At 36.3% G+C, this 23,139-nt stretch overlaps 1 long non-coding RNA gene across 1 annotated transcript in view; it reads left to right on the top strand.

The window, feature by feature from the left end:
- The window catches only part of LOC145676022 (uncharacterized), a 74,585-nt gene that overhangs the window by 10,110 nt on the left and 41,336 nt on the right, over window positions 1-23,139 (top strand). The window contains exon 2 of the long non-coding RNA XR_014129266.1: window positions 4,318-4,379. This is a non-coding gene — a long non-coding RNA (uncharacterized LOC145676022). The remainder of the gene's footprint in view (window positions 1-4,317; window positions 4,380-23,139) is intronic.

The following is a 23,139-nucleotide window of genomic DNA, read 5'->3' as shown; positions in this document are numbered from 1 at the left end:
ACGTTTCGCTATCAAGACGAGACGAGATGCGAGCAGTGTCCCCTCTCGTGAGCAACACTATAAGTATTCCATATTACTGTTTAACTTACATTTCTCATGGCTTTTGTTTTGCAGTGTAATCAGGCCATGACTTCAAGATGTTAAAACGAACGAGCCATTTACCAAACTCGACTCGACTCGAAATTCGACGCGAAAAACTAAATCGGCTTGGAACTCGACTCGAGGATATTACCTTTGACTTGACTCGAAACTTGACTTGAATTCGAGTCGAGTCGAGTTTTAGTTTGACTCGTGCTCATCCCTATGTGTTAGAAAAAATGGTTGCTTATTATTATTCTGCTAAACTAATTATATATTAATAAATGTTGTTATGTAAAATTAAAAATACAGAATATAGAGAAACATTACACTACAACTAATAAAATTAGAACACATGAACTGGGAGTAAATCAAAACTTGCCAGTAACTCTAAAATCGATATATGCTTTTTAAAGCTAGTTTCAAACTCTATAATCAACGGGACTCTAGGATAAGCAAACTGATCTGAAAAAACTCCAATATTACATACCATCAACAAACTATTTTCTAGTAATAAAGTAGGCCTGCTCATCAAACACAGTTTATTCATATTAACCCGTTACTGTAAATCGTTAATTACGGCACCCTAGTTGTTGATAAATATTTTCCGCCGGGGCACTTCAGACACTTTACTTTTAAATTCTGTCCACCCTCATCCTCAGTTCTTAAGAAAAAATTATTCTTTCAAATGTTCGAACGGTAAAATATTTTCGTTCTCCATCTTTATAAAAACAACACCAATCAAAGTAAAATAGACTACTTGTATCATTGCAATCCTAGTTCACTCACTGAATGTATTGATTTGGAGCTGTCAAAATCTACGACAAAATCTTCTGGGTTCTTGCAATCAGTACACGTGATTTCCGTAAGGCTGTCCTCTTCTTCCAAAAACTGCAAGTCGCACTACAGACTTATCTGTTTTTCTGTGTGTCTGTGACTGTCGGTCACTGACATACGTAGTTCATGCTCGATTGTTTCATTCTGAGAAATTCACTGACAGGAAAGAAACATTTGTTTTCGAAAAAAAATATATACATATATTGTAGTTACTCATCCGAAATGTAACGCCAAAAAAGTAACACAAACTAGGTAGGTTACTTAAAAATTTGTAACGCGTTACCGTTACAGTTACTTTGGAAAAAATGTAACGAGTTACTAGGAAACGTTACTTAAAAAGTAACTCGTTACTGGTTCGAAGTGGGAAAAAAGCAGAGACGGTATGTTTTATTACAATTTTGACTCGACATACCGTCTATGTAAATGATGAAATACAGTGATGGTATGTTGCCTAAAAGATTGCATTTCTATTTACATAATGACTCAAAACCATGGGAGAGCTTCTCCGTAGTTACGAGGAAAGGGAGCATGCAGAGACTTTGCTGCCCGTCCTTAACTCTGAGCAAAATAAAAATTACCCCTTATGTTTTATTATAGAGAATTATACACTAAAATGCTCCACAAAAACGAGTTTCTATATAGACAATTTTTAAATAATTTCTCGCAGGACACCTCCCGGATCCCCAGTAGACCGATAGGTATTCCAGACCCCTGGAAGGTCCGCCCCTCTCCATAGCAGAAAACCCTAACTCCGTCCGTCTATGCTAAAATTTTCAGATTTGAATGCATACAGTTTCCTTCGCACTTGTACATATAGAACAACCAAATCCACCTTTATTGTACTGTATCCCAGCCACATATATTCTTTAAATTTGGCCTCCCATTGTGCTTTAGTAAGATAATCAGGAAATGCAGCAAAATTCATGTCATGAGGACTAACTTCCTGACAAATGAATTTATTGGGGAAGCATGTGAGAGAGTTGCTCTTTTACTTTTATTAAAAAAAAAACTTCTTAATATTGAAAATATTTAACTTACATTAACTAATAATGCCAGATTGAATTGAAAGCAATTGCTACAAACATCTAAATATTAGGGATATACTCACGCTCGCAGATGATCACCGCACACGTATTCACAGTGTTATCAAATAATTACTTGAAAGACGCAAAAATACTTTCTAATGAAAATAGCAGATTTTTGATTATTAAACTACACACACACACACACACACACACACACACACACACACACATATATATATATATATATATATATATATATATGGGGGTTGATCCCATAATTCATTCCCTTCTGTCATGTGACCCGTACCAGCAACCAACACAACTAACATGAAAAATGAAAAAAAAAAATGAAATCTTTACATCCCGCGGTTATGCCGGTTAGGCTAAAGGAGACGGTGATGATGAGTAATGAGTGAAATGGTGGAATGAAGAAAGTGGGAGGAAACGGGAGAACCCCGAGAAAACCCACGCGCACGGTGTTTGTCCACTATAAAGTTCACTTGGCGGGGCCTGGGATCGAAACAACCAACATGAGTTCTTGCGAAGGAGCAAGGAGTGAACTTCTTTGTAAACACCTTATTTTTAGAACAAAAGATAGGAAAAATAACAAAAATATCAATGTTGGCCAACTTAGAAATTATAAAGGTAACCAAGAAAGTTCTGTGGAGGTCTGTGTTTAATTGGACATCACACCTTGAGTTGACGTGGAAGTCAGTTGTTCGTGTGAGTCTATCCAACATACTACCTGGTTGTGTCAGTTTAGTTATACATCGTGAACTTGCATAAGGACAGAGTGAACATGGGACCTCCACAGAACGTCATAAGGGCGTGTATGTTGTACGACTTCAAACTGGGATTTAAGGCCGCTTCAGCGGGTCGGAAGATATGTCATTCTTTTGGTGAGAGTGTCGTGACTACGCAGACAGTGCAGCGGTGGTTTAACAAGTTTAAGGACAGTGACGAAACACTCGAAGACGCACCACATACCGGAAGACCAACACATGTACAAAATGATGATCTCCAGGCAGCAATTGAGGCGAAAAGTGGCCTAACATGTAAAGAACTGGGATTACAACTCAGTGTGAGTGGAGAAACCATTGTGCAGCACCTCCATCAACTTGAGAAGAACTACAAGTTGGGTTGATGGGATCCAAATGATTTGACTATGGGCCGCGAGCAGACACTTGTGTTTCTTTGCTGTCTCGTCTGAGGAAAGAGCTATTTCTGGTCAGGGTGTTCACATGTGACGAGAAGTGGCTGAGGAAAGAGCCATTTCTGGTCAGGGTGTTCACATGTAATGAGAAGTGTGTCCTTTACGAAGCTCCATGGCGCCATCATCATTGGTTAGCATCCCATGAACCGGTTCCAAAACAGCCGAAACCAGCAATGCACCAGTAGAAGGTTCTCCTGTGTGTTTGGTGTACTGCTCGCGGCATCATGCATCGGAAACTGCTACCAACTGATCAGAGCATCAATGCAACTGTGTACTGTCAGCAGTTAAGCCGTGTTCAAGAAAACTCAAAACTCTGGAGCCAGTACTTCTGAATCGCAAAGGTGTCCTCCTGTTACAGGACAACACTAAGCCTTACGTGGTTAGGATGACACGGGACGCCATTCTACGCCTTGGATGGGAAACACTATTCAATCCGCCACACTCACCGGTCATTGCACCGTCCAATTATCACGTGTTCCATTCCTTGGACAATCACCTTAGAGGACGCCAGTTCAAAGTCCTAATAGAGTTACAAAATGCACTTGATACTTTCTTCGCTTCATGGCCCACCAAGTTCTACCGCGATGGAATCCATGGCCTTCCAGAACTTGGAAGAAAGTCGTCGATGCTGAAGGGGACTATTTTTGATCTTCCAGGTACTTCTTAGGTGACATATCACTGTTCGAATGTGGTGGGTGAAAAGGCGACAGAACTTTCTTGGTTCCCTTTTTATTTCTTAATAGGAAATAAAATCTGTGACGTGCAAAGCTATTCGTCAATTACTGTGTATAAAAATTGATTTATTAAAGGTATATTAGCGTCCAGTGACGGTATGTCTTGATCACTGAAAAACCAGAGACGGTATGTCATCATTGAAAAGCCAGAGGAGGTATGGCATACCTTCGCATACCTTCTCACTTCGACCACTGGTTCTAACACTTCGCACGAACTGTGGTGTCGCTTCGCGGCTGGTCTGTTGACCTCACTCATATGTACGGGTGAGCTGTCGTATACTCTCCTCGTTCCGGGCGTTGATTTTCCACGGGACGGCACTGTATGCAACTACTCTATTAGTTTTATGTCACATGCAATAAAAGTAAATGTAAGCATCTTAGCATTATGAACTGTAATATGAAAGTTAGTAACGGTATATATTATTTTTAGATCCCAGCCCATCATTTGTCAGATTGTTTGGACCTCCGGATGAAAGTGGATCAATTTTCAAGGTATGTTAAGCTACTAATACTAATTTTAATCACTTTACAATTTAGTGCTATTTTATATTGTAGTTTTATACCATGGTTAATACAATTTACTATTGAGAGAATAGATAGAACATTGAGGAGAGAGACATATTTGTATTAAAATTTGAAGCTTTTATTTAAAAGTGCAAAATGTTTGTCTCAGAAAGTTAGCTACTTCCAAATCAGTACACATAATTTATGTATTTTTTATCTGTTTTTGAAAAATTATTATTGCTTATGACTTTTAGTTATAAATTAAACAAATATATTCAATTAAACACTGCACACGAACCTCATGAACATGTTTTACCACTCTGAGTCGGACAAAAAAAAAAAGTTAAATGAAGAGAAAAGACAGTCAGGTCTTAACACGTTCGCTACCAGCCGTTCCACAAGGTATTTAATAGGTTATAACAACCAGTTTTCAATGCCTATACTAATGACTCCTAACTAAAACCTCCATCAATTGAAATTGATTTTACTGCTTTACTATACATAAGAAAAGAGTGAAATTTTGTACATACCATCACGGTCACTAATCCTGAGAGGAGGAAAGGGAGAAAAGCCTCCACCCGAAGTATGCTTGAACCCACGTATTTGTATTCAAATAACCAATATGTTGTTAGACAATACCAGTAGTTGTGGGGCATCTTTTCGCCCGCATGAATATTCATGTGTCAATATTTTTGACTTTGTAAGTGTTCTTAAGGCCGTGTCTAACGTTTTATCAATCCCTATATAATAACATAGTGAACTTCTTTCCAAAATATTGTGAAAACTATTTGTCTTATACAGTTCAAACTTTCTCCAGATATTTACCTACTCCAATACTAAATGTTCACTTTTTTATTTTTAATCTAGCTCTTATAGTTCATTAATATTACATTTTAAAAATAAATGCGACAACGCTGGAAATAATATAAAAATAAACACAAATTCAGGTATTGGAGAATCACCAAGGTTTCTTTTCCTGCTCGTGAAGTTGCAGATACAATCTCTCCTGATTCATTCACACCATTGTTCCTCACTGATCTTCAAAATGTTGGTAGGGGAGGATAACAAGTTATGAAATGAGAAAAGATTATTCATCTAATAATGTGGAGAGTGTATACCTTCGAAATTGTTAGTTGACAATCTGATCATTTGGTTCGGAAGAAGAAAGGTTGCAGAAGGCAAGACTGGCTGCTGTCAGAAAAGAGACAACCTTATCTGCCTACACATCTTTTTACTTGTATTTTGTAACAAGCCTTGTCAAACAGGATGCACTTTCTCTATTTTCATTTTTGGACCATTTTTAAGCTTAAGTCTTGATTTTTGCGCGTTGAAAATGATGAGACACAACAGAGGAAACGCAAAACTAAAAGCATTATTATCAATATTTTGCTTTGCAAAATAAGGAATGTAACTTTAAAAAATAAAACTTATAACTTGAAAAGAAATATCTGGGAAGATGAAAGAACAAATTATGGAATTTCAGGCGTGTGTCTAACAGTAATACACAAAATAAATAAATACATAAATATTACAATATTTCTGAGGATCTAGATCATTTGGACCCGACAATGGCATTCCAAAGATATGCAAGTGAAATATTTTTTCAATTGATTTTGACTGAAAACCTGATTTACAGAATTGATTGAAAAGTTCGGGGGAAACAATGATAACTCTAATTTTAAAACCCCATGAGTTGGTTACAGGATTACAAGAAACGATAGTAACACTCATGTGAGTTGAATTGCGGAAACAATTCAAGATTTAAAAAAAAAGAAAAAAGAAAAAAACATACTAAATATGCTGGTGTTTCAAACTTGAACTCTTTCGACAATTAAGCTCACATGAGTGTTATCATTGTTTTCCCGCATACTGATTCAATAAGAACATACCAGGCCTATATCGCAGCTAATACTGCACGTAGAGCCTTCAAACAAAAAATTGCGTTACCAAATCGTATGTGTAGAATGCAATAAAAATAGTAGCGAGACCAGTGGCGTCTCGTGAATACCTCCGACGGGGGGCAACTTCAAAATATGAAATGGAAACTGTTGGAATCGTTCGAAAGGACATTAAATGTCATGCAACTTTTAGAGGACAAACTTTGTCATATCCTTTCCCAGTTAGCCCATAAAATATTCACTATACACTTGAAAAATAATAATATTTATAATAAATAAATGACAAGGCAGAACATAATAAGTGATTTTATTAATTTTGGAAAGAGGAAAGGAAAGATATGTAAGCAGTTAGTTCCCGGCTTATTAATATAACACTTGCGTCGAAGAGAGATCTTCACAGTTCGCTCATCATATAATTTAATTAGATAAAAGTGCAGAACAAAAAATGGAGTGTCATTTTTTTTAAAAGAAAATTTACTTGTAAAATCTGTTAATTCAGAAACGAAGAATTTATTTATGTAGGCGAATAACGTGTAACTCATGTAACTGAGATACAGCACTAAAAAGTTTGCCCCATCACCATGATATTGTTCTATGTGAACAATGCAATGAACATAAGTATTTAGTAATATTATGAAGGATAATTTACATTTATGGACTAATAATTATAACAAATATATTCTGCTCTATAGCATATTTAGGGGGGCTATCGAACTCGAAGCCCTCCCGAAATAATTTCATTATTATTTTTCGTCTTATACGCACAACACAAATGCACGCTTACTGATTCTGAAGCCCACCCCTCTCGAAACAAGATCCTAAATTTGCCACCGATTTTGATAATATTTGAATTGGTATTATAAGCAGTAATACTATATAGGAAGTTCAAACTTGAATTATCACAGAAATAAGAGCACGTAAGATCTTAATAACTGTAGTCGTGTTGTCGAACGAAGTTTCAAAGGGTTGACCACTTGAATGAAAATGTCATAGATACTTGTTAATTTGCATTTGAAACTAACATCTCTACAAGTGCATTGGCAGTTTATACTGGAAAATATTTCACTGTGGCGCAAGAAAACAAACACTGGAAATGAAATGAAATCTTTAAGTTTTACGTCCCACAGTTATGCCGGTTAGGCTAAAGGAGACGGTGATTATGAGTAATGAATAAAATGGTGGAATGAAGAAAGTGGGAGGAAACGGGAGAACTCCGAGAAAACCCACGCACACGGCGTTTGTCCACCACAAAGTTCACTTGGCGGGGGCTGGGATCAAAGCCGGGACCCCAAGCACCAGAGGTTATAACGATACGATCATAATGATGTTATCAATGATCAGAGGCGCAATATCATAATGATGTAATAATATCAATCTGCACTTGTTTTATAAATATGATCAGAGACGCAATAAGTGAACAGGAATATATATTGAAAAAGAAAACGTTTGTTGATTAGGTTGTCATGGATATATAGTTGGTTGTCAAGAAGGTATGATTGTTATGAAGACAAATATTTTGTGACGTGGATAGTTGTAGTCATCTTTTGAAAATAAAAGAAGTGTTAAAATCTTCCATACAGCACCAAATGGTAAAACTTATTATTTATTAATATAATTATATATAGCTAAATGTAAAAATATAGATCACGTTATACGTAAATAGAGATCTCGTTATGTAATGGTGTGAGGAATCCCGGGACCCTGTAGAAGTCTTGAAGCATAGTAAAGACAGGATTTCATTTTAATATAAAGGGACTTATGAATATACAACATACTTGTTTGCGTAGTGGAAGAAAAATCGAACGCAAGACAAACATGGCAAATGTACGTAGTGATGATAGGTTAATGACTGATAATACAGAAGAAACCATGTCACAAATTGTAACTACTAATCAAATCTTGGATATGTTTATGCAATTAAAGCAGCAAATAACCAGTGAGATTGCAACGACAGTCGAAGAAATGAAACTTAACACAAGTCAACAGCTTACAACGACATTCGAAGAAATTAAACTCAATACGAGTCAACAAATTACAACGAAATTCGATGAAATGAAATTAAATATAAGTCAACAAATACAGCTGATGTCCCAAGAAATCAGTCCACAAATGACTCAGCAAATTTGTTCTGAGTTGGACTTAAGGAATGAACAGTTCAATGCAAAACTTGAATTAACTGATCAATGTAAGCAAAGATTGGAAGAGTCTGATGATAAGGATTCTAAAAAGACGAAAGTTGAGTTACCTGTAGAAGATAGAATGAAATAGGTTACAATACCGTTGTGGGATGTTCCTTATGAAGAACAGTTGAAGAAAAAGACTGAAGAAACAAAATCTTCGCTCACGCGACTGACAGATTTGCTGCCGAGAAGGAATTTGGATTTGGCAGGTTGGGCAGAAGAAAGAAAAGAGAAGAATGAAGGACTCGCTTGTGAACTTGTTGAAATTAAACCACCAGCTGTTGCTGATGGTTACCGTAACAAGTGTGAATTTAGTGTGAGCATAAACCATGCAATTGAAGATGCAAGAGCCAATGCTGTAAAGAACGACATCACAAACAGCGAATATTTTGTTGGACGAGCAGAAGATATTTTGCCCACCGTAGTGGAGAATGTAGCTGAAAAGAAGATACTTGTTATTGTAGATCCACCTAGAGCTGGGCTTCATCAGAAGTTGATTATTGAACTTACACACTGTCAGCTGATTATCTTATTCGGAAGACTAGATCCTGAAACGCTACCAAAGGCTAAGAAACCTATTCCATTGTCCATTACGCAGCAGGACAGGAGGAGCATGTTACGTGATGTTGGGTAACAATTATAAATAATTTATTTGTTTCTTTAACAGCTCATCTATAATTGATTCATTATGAAATATTTATGTAGTGTATTTATTGTCTTAAATATTTTTTTCTGTTGTTAATTTGTATGTCATTATGATAATCCTAAAGCGCTATGTTTATCTTCATTTATTTGTTTGCTCCAAAAGAGGGCCAATTAAGTTTAGTTGAAAGTTCATGACATTAATCTTAAATCGAAATCAATAATGATGTAATGATAATTATCAATCTGTATTTGTTTTATGTTATATCGTTGCTCACAATCTTTGCATGTTATATTGCCCTTTATTAACATCTAATAGGATGATAGTCGTTATTTATAAATAATGTTGCTAGAACATGGATGAATATGTTAAATATAGATAAAAATGATGTCACATTATTTAATACGGGAAGGAATATGTAACTAGTACCCTTGCAAAAACCATTAGTTAATTTCCATTTTTTTGAATAGTCCCATCGACGATATATTATTTATTTTGAATCGACGTTATTAATATATGGATATATGATGATATAATTAATACTATATATATAAAAGAATATAATATTTTAATATGAATATATATAAGGAAAAGAGAAGAAAAATATTTTTATTAATTTTGTCATGCCACTGCTCTTCAGCTTGACGAGACTTCAACTTTCAATTCTGAAAATAGCCTGGGTCGCCACCACGTTGATATAAACGTGGACAAGTTCGAATCTGACTATAGATTACACGATCAGAAGAATCAGATAAGTGCAGAGGTAATAAAAGCAAGCACAGCTTGATTACGGTCACATCGCGCGGGACATCAGACACCGTGACTTATTAATTTATATGGAAACTCTAATATTGATTGCGTGATTATTATTATTCTGTTTTGTGTACAAGTACAAGAGCTTAAACCAAATAGAAACATATTTATAGAATTATTTTCCAAATCGTCCAAATTTGTGTTTGACATAGGGTATATCGAAAGTTTGCTGTATTTATTATTAGCAGTACAACAAATAATCCTCTCTCTCTACATTGAGCTGGTTATCAAAATTATACAGATTGCTAACGATCTTCTATTATGAATAAAACAGCATATCGATTAGGTACCTAACAGTTCATCATTATTATTACTTAACTTCCCACAAGGTTCAAGATTCATTTCATATAAATAACTACTTCATTAAATTCACGTTTCATTGTGTAACGTTACCTAACTATTTCATTCAAATTCATAATATTCATATTCATTAACATAACCTTGTGTCTCATATTATTTTAGTATTCAATATTAGGTGTTTGGTACCTTCTTTACAAAGTTGAATATGCTGATATCCCAAAAATATAATATTGAAAGAAGAATGATCTTACGAGAATTATGTTGTGATATACTTAGCGATTACACAAGATAATCATTGAATATATGTTGTTACTGTTAAGGTACTGAAATATAGAATTTTGTTCATATTCAAAATTTACTAGCTCAGGAATTTTGATATTAGTTAGAAATCAGATTATATATAGCCTACATTTTAAGCTATTGTTTGGTGGCTGACGACAGAAAGAAGGGCCTAAACCCCTAGAATGAACTTTCTAGCTTGACATATTAAATAGTGTCATTTCAACGTCAAAATTCAGTCTTAATCCGTAAAATAGTTGTTATTATTAATAATTACGTGGTACTTCTCCGATTTACTTATTTTTTTAAAATATCTTTTCAGATATTTAGAAATTTTGTTAAATATTTTCCGTTTTAAAAATAAACTTCAAGTATTACAATTAGTTGTTCACAATATATATTAAATACTTTCTTTTTTTTCGAATTTGTTCTTCTTCTTCTAATAGCGTAATTACTTTTCTTTGTAAATTGGAAGTTTAAATAATTAATAAAACAATTAGGTACAGATCAATAATAACCTAAGCAGTTAACATAATAAAGTTAGAACTTGAGGAATTAAACATTAAATATAACGAATAATTAAACATATTAGCCTGTTAAATATCATAAATAAGTAACTACATAATTACAGTTTACAAATTCGCGAGACACTGTTTGACCCAATGCTGGGGCATAACAATGTAATTAATGTAATGAATGTAATGTAATTTCATATGAGGGCTATTCAAAATGTCAATATTTGGAAATACTTAATCCAGAGTTCTTTCCTTCACATTATTAATGTTACGGAATTCCCGTTCGAGCGACATATTATATAACGATACGATCATAATGATGTTATCAATGATCAGAGGCGCAATATCATAATGATGTAATAATATTATCAATCTGTACTTGTTTTATAAATATGATCAGAGACGCAATAAGTGAACAGGAATATATATTGAAAAAGAAAACGTTTGTTGATTAGGTTGTCATGGAATATAGTTGGTTGTCAAGAAGGTATGATTGTTATGAAGACAAATATTTTGTGATGTGGATACTTGTAGTCATCTTTTGAAAATCAAAGAAGTGTTAAAATCTTCCACACAGCAGCAAATGGTAAAACTTATTATTTATTAATATAATTATATATAGCTAAATGTAAAAATATAGATCACGTTATACGTAAATAGAAATCTCGTTATAAAGTGAACGCTCTACCAGTGAGCCACCGCGGCCCAAAACAAACACTGGATATTGTATCTTTTCACCTTTTTAAATTCGAGACCAGGCAAGAAACACAACAATTATCGTCTCGTTTTCGAGACGAGAAATTCCTCGAGTCCTGTGGGCAACACTAATTCACCCAAGTCTTGGATCTCAAACATTATTTTAGTGTCACATGATTCATGTGTAAAAAACTACAAATTGATAAAATGATGGTACGAAAACAATGAAGAGCATTTATCTACGTTTAAATTATACAAGTCATTACACAATTTACTCCAATAATAAGTATGGTTTAAATGTTATTATATCGCACTATTCGTGGACGAATCGTGACGCAGAGCAGTTGAAATTAAGAAAAACAATTAGATCATGATTTTTTTAAACATAAATTTACAAAACGGAAGAATAAAATTTCGAGACAAGAGCAAAAGAAGCCTTCGAGGATCGAGACAAGACAAGACCTATTAAATTTAGTAGACGAGACGAGAAAACCTTATTTCTCGTCTCATTTCATAGAGAACACTATTTGAACGAAATATATATCACTCTTTCTTGTAGCGACTACCTGGCCGATGTTGGTACATTTCTTTGCATGAATAATCAATGTTATGAAATAACAATCTGCAAGCATATAATCAATCTTTCCGGTATTATTGGGGAATAGAGCACTGTAGAATGCATTAGGTTATTATTTAGAAATGAAATGAAATCTTTGAGTTTTACGTCCCACACTTATGTCGCTAGGCTAAAGGACACGGTAATGAAATGGTGGAATGAAGAAAGTTTGAGCAAACAGAAAATTCCCCAGAAAATTCACACGGTGTTTGTCCACCACAAAGCCCACTTGGCGCGAGTTGGGATCGAACCGGCCACCCCACACACCAGAGGTGAGTTGTCATAGATATCGAGTAATTTTCGGGAATTCATACAGCGTCTCAAGAATAGGTTATCTTTCTTCCGTTAACCTTGCATTCAAACCAGAAGTGGAAGACATCAATCGTTTTTGGTTTTAACATTGATCGCCATAAAACTAAATTGGTAATAGATAACGACAGTTTTCGAAAATCGATTGAGCACCTGAAGAAAAATACCATCTTCATCTGTATCTCTCTACAGAAACAGGAATTGGTAAATCAATTTCACTTTTCCGGTTTCAAGCTCCATAGAGCCCGTCGGAGCTATGTGGATAGTGTATGCGTCTTGTTGCGGGAGACCCGAGTTGAATTCCCGGCGAGTTGAAGCGAGTTTGCTATTCAGTTCACTATACATTTCAAAACTATTTTTATAAGATGAACACTTCCCTCACTTGAAAGCAACACAGAGCTTTTCTGAAACTTTCGTACGTCGTTAGTTCCAATATGCCTCTACAGGTAACTGTTCGCGGAGATGTTTACACAGAATCAATGAAATCTTTACGATTTATGAAGAGAGAGAAAACTGACTTTGCTCTTATCTGCTGTCAATCTGCATTCCATTGGTATCTTCGGCTGCGGGGACAACCCAAAGTTCACTCACGTGACCTAGCGGGAGGGGGACAGAGAATGAAAGAAACTACCTGCTGAGCCTCCTATCTGCTGTTCTGCGTTGCTGCAACATAAAAACCAAAAATTATACAGCTTTTAAATGGAAGAAAATTAATTTTTAATTAACGCGCTTTAATATTACCCTAACAAGAAAAAGTAAAAGTGAACATGTAATATTAATACTAACAAACATTTGGACGAATTTTGAAATGTATAAAATAAATAGTTTTCATAATATTTTGGAAAGAAATATGCCATGTTATTATATAGGGAAATCCCATCGCACTCCGAGCGTTGGACACAGCCTTAATGCTATGTTGTAATTATATTTACGGGCGGTCGACAGTTTGAATAATTGATACATCTTCCTCCGCATATTAATGATCTTGTAAATAACACGTCACGTATAATAAATCTTTTCCGCTTGAAGAAATGCTAATGTGACAAGCAGGATATAAAAAGACCTTTAGGATTGAAATATGCATATCACACACGTATAACAAGGTAATATATTGTTTGTTTCATTTATATGCATGACATGTAACACAGCGGCGGATGTGGATTGGAGAATATTCTGGAATTTTGGTCGTTGAAATGGGTAAAAGAAGATGCTGGAAGTTTCCAAATTTTTCTCAAGGTTATTATCGTTGTAATAGGGGAAAGAATATTTTCGAAGTTTCGAGAGCTCTCACTTACATAAATACCGATTCATTTGCATGATTCGTACAACGTATAAGAGATAAGAAGCGCAAGTGTAAAGTTTACGAAGACGAAAATAGAAGGCACTGGAAGAGAAAATTATTGGTAGGTACTAACTTTGTAGTATTCTCATTCTTGTTTTATACTTGTTCATTCTTATATGGGATGGGACATTGGAAATGAAATACATGTAAAACATATTGTAATTGTCGGGAGTATAAGGGAAAAGAAGCGTTTGTTTTAATCGGGAATTTATTGAGTATTTTCGGCATTGAAAACCATGTGACTCGGTGTAATTCTATGGAATTATAAATGAATTAATATATAGTATAATACAATATGAAGGGTACAGCGAGGGACACTTCTAAATGGTACAGCCATATGGAGGTTTACGGCTAAAGTGCTCCACCAGTTGAGTCCGAAGCATTTGCCGGGAAGTATTGCAACCGAATTAACTTTAAAAGAAGGCGGGTGGCATAATCGCCAGGCAATGAAAATTCGCGTACACTTGGGTGAAATTCCCACTATCGTCTACAGCATCATTTCTCCAAATGAAATGAATCTACTTCTTATGGCAAACATATTACTGGATATTTGTTCTATTTGTGGAGATAAATTGAAACAAAAAATTGAAGTCCAATCCTGTTGCTGTTGGAATGAACACTTTTTCTGTCGTTTGATCTGAAATTACTTTGCAGAGTCTGAATAAATATTCTATCACTTCAGGAGGGTAGGAAGAGCGGATACTCCCTCCATCAATGTGAAAACACATACATTTAATCAAATGCTTAGTGAGAGTGAGCCCATTGGTGTAGCACTTATATGATTTTAATCTTTGCTCCCAAGCCATCTTATGTCATAGCTGATGACCTTGGAAAACGAGAGATACAAATATGATGAAAGAGAGATACAGTCACATGCGCAAATTTAGAATTTCAGACAAAATGATCGGATAGCATCCATATTTTGTCGAAAATTTTGATTTGGTAAGTAGACATGTAAAAGCTCACCCAAACCTGAGAGCATCCCACTACCAATTGTTGAATTCAAGTGAAGGACTCAGTTGAGAGCATCAGATGATTACGGAGGGGGAGAAACATCTTCACATATGGGAAACAAATAATGAAAAAATTGGACTGCTCTGAGCAGGACTCGAACCAGGAACCTTTTGATTACTAAGCAACGACTCTACTCACTCATCCACGGAGCCACACTTAACGCTAGGCAGTCATACGTCAGATACGGAAAGTTTGTTACTTACAAAACGTTTTTGTAAGGATGAAAGCTAGGTCGACCGCGAGGATGAATCACTGGTCGCGATGATAAACAACCAAGTTTGTTTTTCGAAGTCCGAAAAAGTGAGCCTAGATCCGTCACAATTCCCGCAGATCTATACACATGGAATTGCATGTTCCCGCCGTTCTTTATATATACACTACCTACAAATCATACTGTCGTCCGAGCGATGTGAAAATGTAAAAACAAAATCAAACTATTTTTTTAAAGATTAATATTGATTGCACACCTCATGCATAGTTCCAATATGCAAAATCAACCATTATCTTAAGCAGAAATTGCTGAAAACGACAGAAAATGGATATTTAAACATCCAAGTAGAAACCTGTCCTGGAGCGATTCTATTATCAATATTATAATAGAAGCTCTTGCAAGTTGCGTCTGTGGTCAAGCAGGTTTCGTACTGCTATTGACATTTCTAAAACGAAGGGCGACGATTCGAACCTCCGTGCGCAAAGTTAAAGTTATTCTCTCTTTTTTTAAATATATGAGAACTTTTTATAAATATAAATTTCTACTGTGAAGTAGTTGGAAACACATTATCCGACAAACTGTCGCTTTTCAAATCCCTGTCTCATTTACTAGCCCGCCATGTCCATAATTCATATACGAAAACGATAAAAATGAGAAATGTGAACACAGTCGAATATCTAAAACCACACGTCCGAAATGAAAATTATTCATGTATATATTTCGGGGGGCTTTGCTAACTTCATTCTTGAAAATGTGAACATTCTACAAGATATTTCATTCACTTTACAATATTTTATTTGTATAAACATAAAATTTGGGTGGATCAAGCCGGAAACTCCCCTAAAATACACCTATATATATATATATATATATATATATATATATATATATATATATAGATAGATAGATAGATAGATAGATAGATAGATAGATGGTGATCAGAAAAATGGAAACACCTGAACGAAATTGCAACTTACCATATTAATATGGTGTCGGGCCACCTTTCGCCTTCAGAACAGCCTTGATGCGACGTGGGATGGAGGCATAGAGATCGTGAATGGTAGCAAGTGGAATTTTACACCATTCCTCGTGCAGGGCATCGGCCAGTTCTGTGAGAGAGGATGGAGGTGCAAATCGTCGCCGGAGTCGTGTTTCCAAGACTGGACCACACATAATTATGTTGACATCTTGGGATTGAGAGGGCCAGGGGAGGTGTTGAACTTCATCCCGATGTTCCTCAAACCACGCTGCAACAACGCCAGCTGTGTGAATGGGTGCATTATCATCCTGGAATATGGCGCCATTGTCCGGGAACAACATCCGGACCATAGGATGCAAGTGGTATCCTAAAATTGCGACATAATCATTAGCAGTGATTCGTCCGCTACGTGTGACCACAGGACCCAATGAAAACCATGATATGGCGGCCCACAGCATCACCGAGCCGCCGCCATGTTTCACAGTTGGGCGGAGACACTGCAGATCATAAGCTGCTTTGGGCGTTCTCCACACATAAATAGGGCCCGTTGTTGGGAATAGGGTGAATGATGACTCATCCGACCATATCACACGTTTTCAGTCCTCAACGTTCCAAGTTGCATGGTCGCGGCACCATTTGCGGCGTGCGAAAGCGTTATGGTCCCTGATGAGCGGTTTGGCCTGTGCAACACGACCCCGTAAGTTCATGTCATGTAATTCGCGGCGGACTGTGATTGTCGAAACAGGGTGGGGGAGGTGCTGATTGAGTCCCTCCGTCACTTGGTCCGCAGTGGCACGACGGTTCTGCATGACAATGCGCTTTAATACCCGGCGTGACCTGTCACTCATGATTTTCTTCCGCCCACTGTTCCGCTTCCCCGATGTGGTTTTCCCGTGTGTTGTGTAGGCCGTCATCACCTTCGACACTGTCCCACGCGACACACCTAACACAGTAGCCATTGCCGTCACACTCACTCCACATAACCGCGCACCAACAATTTGCCCTCTTTGAAAATCTGAGAGGTCTCCCATTTTACACTACCTCCGTCTGCTGCAGCCACTGAACACTGCTGTTCCACTGCGCGTGACGTAGTATGGAGACCGACCTAACACACCACCACCAGCGGTCCGGCGCTGCGGGCGCCACGACACCACTGCCAACCCATACATCTGACGTGTTGCCAACTATAGGTGTTTCCATTTTTCTGATCACCCTCTGTATATATATACAGGGTGGGTCATTTTAATCAATCCACGGAAATATCTGAAAAATGATAAAACATAGAAGAAATTTTTGAAGTACACGTTATACATTGCTAAGGGGAAAACCATTTCCGCCAAAAGTACCCCTCCCGCCTCCCGTAAATTTGGGTAACGGGAGTAACTTTGAAATGTCAAATGGGTACATGGATCGAGTAATACCTCGTTCGAAAGATCTTTGAAAACTAAGTAACGCTGTACCAAAAGATGTTTCATTTTGTGCACCAGTTTCAAAATGGTCGCCATGATATGGTTCGGAAAATCCAGTACCCATAGTACGAAAACCATGGAAGGTAAATGAATAGAACAAAATTGAAATACGTAAATATCATAGGGCATATCGAATGGTGTGGTCCCTGTGATCCAAGCGGCCTCCCTGATGGGGTCTTGGGGGTTAACTTCAAAATTTCAATGTCCGAGCGGACAATGGTTCGGGCGTACGCTTGTCTTACCCAATGCTGTTTGGAAGGCAGACTTCATGGATAGAGAATCGGTGCACAGAGTTAGTGCGGATGGCCATATTTACATTTCATTAACTATTAGCACTCATGTCATACTGTGAGCTTGAGGGACGAAACGGCGAGTACGTATATCCCCGAAATGCTTTCTGAATAACCAGCACGCATTGCATAAAAGTTTCTGTGGCGACGGAGAATAGCAAATTCACACGTTTGTAAGTTCCAGCAGCTGTATTATTCGACAACTTCTTTCGTATAACGTTCCTTCTGTTTTCGCATCAAATCATACTCAACCATACAGATATGCGTTACCATTCAAATAAAATTTCACCTTTTTTAGTCACTACAGCGTCATCCTTACAAACAAATGTTTCAACCACCTCATACCTATTTGTAAGGTAGCCTTAATTTGCGAATTAAAGTAGAGTTCTCATTTGAACTTTCACTGTTACTTTCCACCCCACTCACATACAGAGCGCAGGGAGATTATTTTGCAGGACTTGGATTTTCTATATACATTATGGCAATTTTACTCTAATTTTTTTTATCTCTATTGGAACGCCTCCGTCGTTTTCCTATTTAATTTTTGTTATTTTCATTTATGTCTAACTGTATTCATCCTATGGGCACTAGACGTTTTCTTAGATACACTCACCATGTCTTGGCGATCATTTAGAAAACGGTGTCTCATGTCGAAAATATTCTTACAGAAGCTGTTTGATATTAATTTGTTCATGTAACGTGATGTTACTAGGTTCAAGTTGCTATTTGAAATTTTCAAGTTGAACCCGGATGCCTTTCAGTTGGCCCTTGGAGTCACCCCGACAACACCTCTCGATGTGCCTTACGTCAGTTAGCTTCTCCAGTTTTTCTTCTGTTGATTTATCTCCAATCGCTTTCATACTACGGGTACTAAACCTTTTCTCTGACACGGATACTATTTTTCGGCGGCCTTTTGAGAACACTGCCATTTCACCTCAATCGTTTTTTCCTGCAAGATGTTTGATTTTGCAAGATTTATCGAACGAGGTACCACTCGACTCATGTTACTATTTGAAATTTTGAAGTTAGCCCCCAAGATTCCATCAGGGAGGCCACTCCGATCACAGGGACCACACGATTCGATATGCCCTATGATATTTACGTATTTCAATTTTGTTCCATTCATTTACCTTCCATGGTTTTCATACTACGGGTACTGGAGTTTCCGAACCATATCATGGCGGCCATTTTGAAACTGGTGCACAATATGAAACATCTTTTGGTACAGGGTTACTTAGTTTTCCAAGACCTTTCGAACGAGGTATTACTCGACCCATCTTCGCATTTGACATTTCAAAGATACCACTCGTTACCCCCCTTTTCCGGGGGAGGGGTACTTTCGGGCGGAATTTCTTTTCCCCTTAGCAATATATAACGTGTACTTGAAATTTTTTTCTGTTTTATCATTTTTCAAATATTTCCGTGGATTGATTAAAATGGCCCACCCTATATATATATATATATATATATATATATATATATATATATATATATATATATATATATATATATATATATATATACATGCATTTTTTTCATTACAAAAGCTTAGGGTACCTCATAATCTGGATTCTTATAAAGCAATTTGAACAATTATTTAGAAAATATGTACTGCTTAAAATCGGATGCCAGTAATCTGTAATATCTTACATTTTTATTTATTTACATTCAATGTGTACTTGTTTTATACTGTATAGCATGAATATTAGCTGCTACATAAGAAACAATTATCTATAATTGAATTTAAATAGGAAATCGATATAGTTATTATAAGAAGAAGCTTGTGAAAATGAAGTGTATAATAATGGTTGTATCTGAAATAGATGTTGCGTAATGGTGTAGTTGGAATACTTACCCCGCCAGCTTTAAAAAACTGGGATCTTCAAACTGTCCATCCTTAGGGATGCGTAGAGTCGAGTCGAGACAGAATTTTCCTGACAAAATTCAAGTCGAGACACAGCTCTTCCAATACAAAAATATACATTTTTCGAGTCGAGACATCACTTTTACAGCATATTGTCGAGACGAGACGACCTCAAATATTGTCTCGCGCATCCATATCCATCCCACCTACATAAAATCAATTTTGGATACGAATATTCAATTTCTTTTAACGATAATTGTAATCTACGATACAGATTGAAGTAAGATATTGGCTTGAACTGCTTTATTACCCACTTAACCTTCGTATACTGCAATTATATCTAAGTTTGGCCTAAATATTTATTATTATTAGAATGTAAACACTGAAGAATATATATTAACACACAATGAGGAAGAAATCAATGCTCGTAGTAATTAACAATTGGTTGCATGTTTATTTAAAATTAACTCTCTTGAAACCTAATTAATCATTATTAGAAAGAAAGAAAGAGAACCGTTTTGTTAATTTGGACATTATAAGAGATTGAGGAATGTGTATTTAATCGAACAGAATATATGAAACAAAATGGAATGGCATGTGGAACTGAACTTGAAAGAGGATACGATGTGTAAATGAAAAATTAAAGAAACCAATGGTTAACAGCAGTAGTCACTACTTACAACAGATGAGTGAAATCTGCCCCCCCCCCAAAAAAAAAATTCAACAATTCTGAAACATAAGAGCGTCACATTTTCATCCTTTCCTGACAAAACTGAAAAATTGCTTTTGCATATTTTTCGTCTATACCCCTTAATATAGTTAGCTAAAAAACTAAGTACGATCGACTGACTAGACGTCACTTGAGTGAAATTTATATAGGAAGTTTCGATACAGCGTTCACCGAAGTGACGCAGACGTGGTGTTGAAGTTTCTGGTAGGTCCTATTTTTTAGGATTTTAGGTCAGTGAGATTTCTTTATAGTATGAGAAAGCTCTTTAACTCCATACTAAAGGCGTGTCGTATGATTTATTCAAACCGCCAGGTATTCGGACAACCATGAACCCAATTCGTTTTGCTTCACTGCTCACAAGTTTAACTTGATATAAATTCTTACTTTTCCACGAAAACAAACTGTTTGAATGCTCATTTTATTATGGGTGAATGTATAATTCTGCAAGTAATTAAAATGTTCATTTTCTCCGAGATTCGATCCCTCGTCCTTTGGCTCAGCAGTTCGACACATATACAACTAGACTAACTGTCGTTGTGTAACAGCTTGGAGGAAAATCAGTTTCAACTGTACGAAAGAAAATGAGGGCATTGGTTATAGCTGGATGGAGGCAAATACCATGTGCTCCCAAGTTCGTAGTGCCACTTGCTGTTTTTGGAAGATGAAGACAGCCTTAGGGAAATCACGTGCACTGATTGCAAGCACCTGGAAGATTTTGTCGTAGATTTTGACAGCTCCAAATCAATACATTCAGTGAGTGAACTAGGAGTGCAATGATACCGGTACTCTATTTTACTTTGATTGGTGTTGTTTTTATAAAGATGGAGAACGAAAATATTTTACCGTTCGAACATTTGAAAGAATACTTTTTTCTTAAGAGCTGAGGATGATGGTGGACAAAATTTAAAAGTAAACAGTGTGAACTGCCCCGGCGGAAAATATTTATCAACAACTAGGGTGCCATAATTAACGATTTCTAGTAATACGAATAAACTGTGTTCTGGTGAGCAGGTCTACTTTATTACTAGAAAATAGTTTGCTGATGGTATGTAATATTGGGGTTCTTTCAGATCAGTTTACTTATCCTAGAGTCCCGTTGATCATAGAGTTTGAAACTAGCTTTAAAAAGCATGTATCGATTTTAGAGTTACTGGCAAGTTTTGATTCACTCCCAGTTCATGTGTTCTCATTTTATTAGTTGTAGTGTAACGTTTCTCTATATTCTATATTTCTAATTTTACATAACAACATTGTTATTATTATATAATTAGTTTAGCAGAATAATAATAAGCAACAATTTTTTCTAACGCATAGGGATGAGCACGAGTCAAACTAAAACTCTACTCGACTCGAATTCAAATTGAGTTTCGAGTCAAATCAAAGGTAATAACCTCGATTCGAGTTGGGAGCCGATTCAGTTTTTATCGTCGAGTTCAGTCGAGTTTGATAAATGGTTTGTTCGTTTTAACTCGTCTTGAAATTATGGCCTGATTACACTAGAAAACGAAAGCCATGAGAAATGTAAGCTAAACAGTAATATGTAATACTTATAGTGTTGCTCAAGAGAGGGGACACTGCTCACATCTCGTCTCGTCTCGATAGCGAAACGTCAAGAGTTTTTTTAAATAACAAGAGCAGCTCGGCTCGGCTCAACTGAGAGGATGGCTCGAGCCGACTCACTTGGGGTGAACCATCGGCTCGAGCTGCATTGGTAGGGATGAGCCATCTGCTCGGTTCGCCTCAACTGAGCCGAGGGCTCTAGCCGAGTCGTTGGGTGAGCTGTTGGTTTGGCTCAATTCTCGGTTCGGGTCGATAGTGAATGAGCTGTGAGCCGAGCTGCTCGAGTCGCTGACAATTCTAAACCCGGACCGAGCAGTTTTGAAGATATTTGGCCAGTGCCCTATAACTTTTAACAGTGTTTGGCTCGAGTATTTTTTAGTATCCCAATACAAACCGCCTATTTTTCACTTTTACATATAGAGTTGTTAAAATTATTATTATTATGATTATTATTATTATTATTATTATTATTATTATTATTATTATTATTATTATTATTATTATTAATAATAATAATAATAATAAAATTTGTACTAGTAGTAGTGTCATTGATAATAATTATACTGTCTATGTAATATACTTGAAGGATATACCAAATTTCAGAATAGTAAATCCCCACGTTAAGCGGGTTTCCATATCCAGGCTTCTAACTATGAAAACATTTACGATCACTCCCCCAATCATTTCTCAGATTCAACCTGTTGCTTGTAAGTTATTAGGACGTAAAATTGAATATAGTTTATACGAAAAAGACCTTTATGCAATGCAAGACTTGTAACGCCCAAATATTCACCACAAACTTATAGTGGTATCGAAAAAAAAGTGTGGAGCAGGAAACTCCTTTACACAAAAGTCTAAACTAACTTCATGAAGACGTACGAACTCATGGGTCAATAGTCTATCAATCATAAGTTGATGTGTTCAAATCCTGTAAGAAGTATTCGTTTTGCTTTTATTCCTTAAAAGTGTGTTCCTTATTTTCATCAGACGACTGAAAACATTTCTTTGAATAAATCTTTGGCAATTACTTTTCTCTCAAA

This window comes from Thermobia domestica, chromosome 18 (genome assembly GCF_964235325.1).
Source record: "Thermobia domestica chromosome 18, izTheDome1.hap1.1, whole genome shotgun sequence".
NCBI lineage: Eukaryota > Metazoa > Arthropoda > Insecta > Zygentoma > Lepismatidae > Thermobia > Thermobia domestica.
This window is presented reverse-complemented; position numbering and strand designations above follow the sequence as displayed.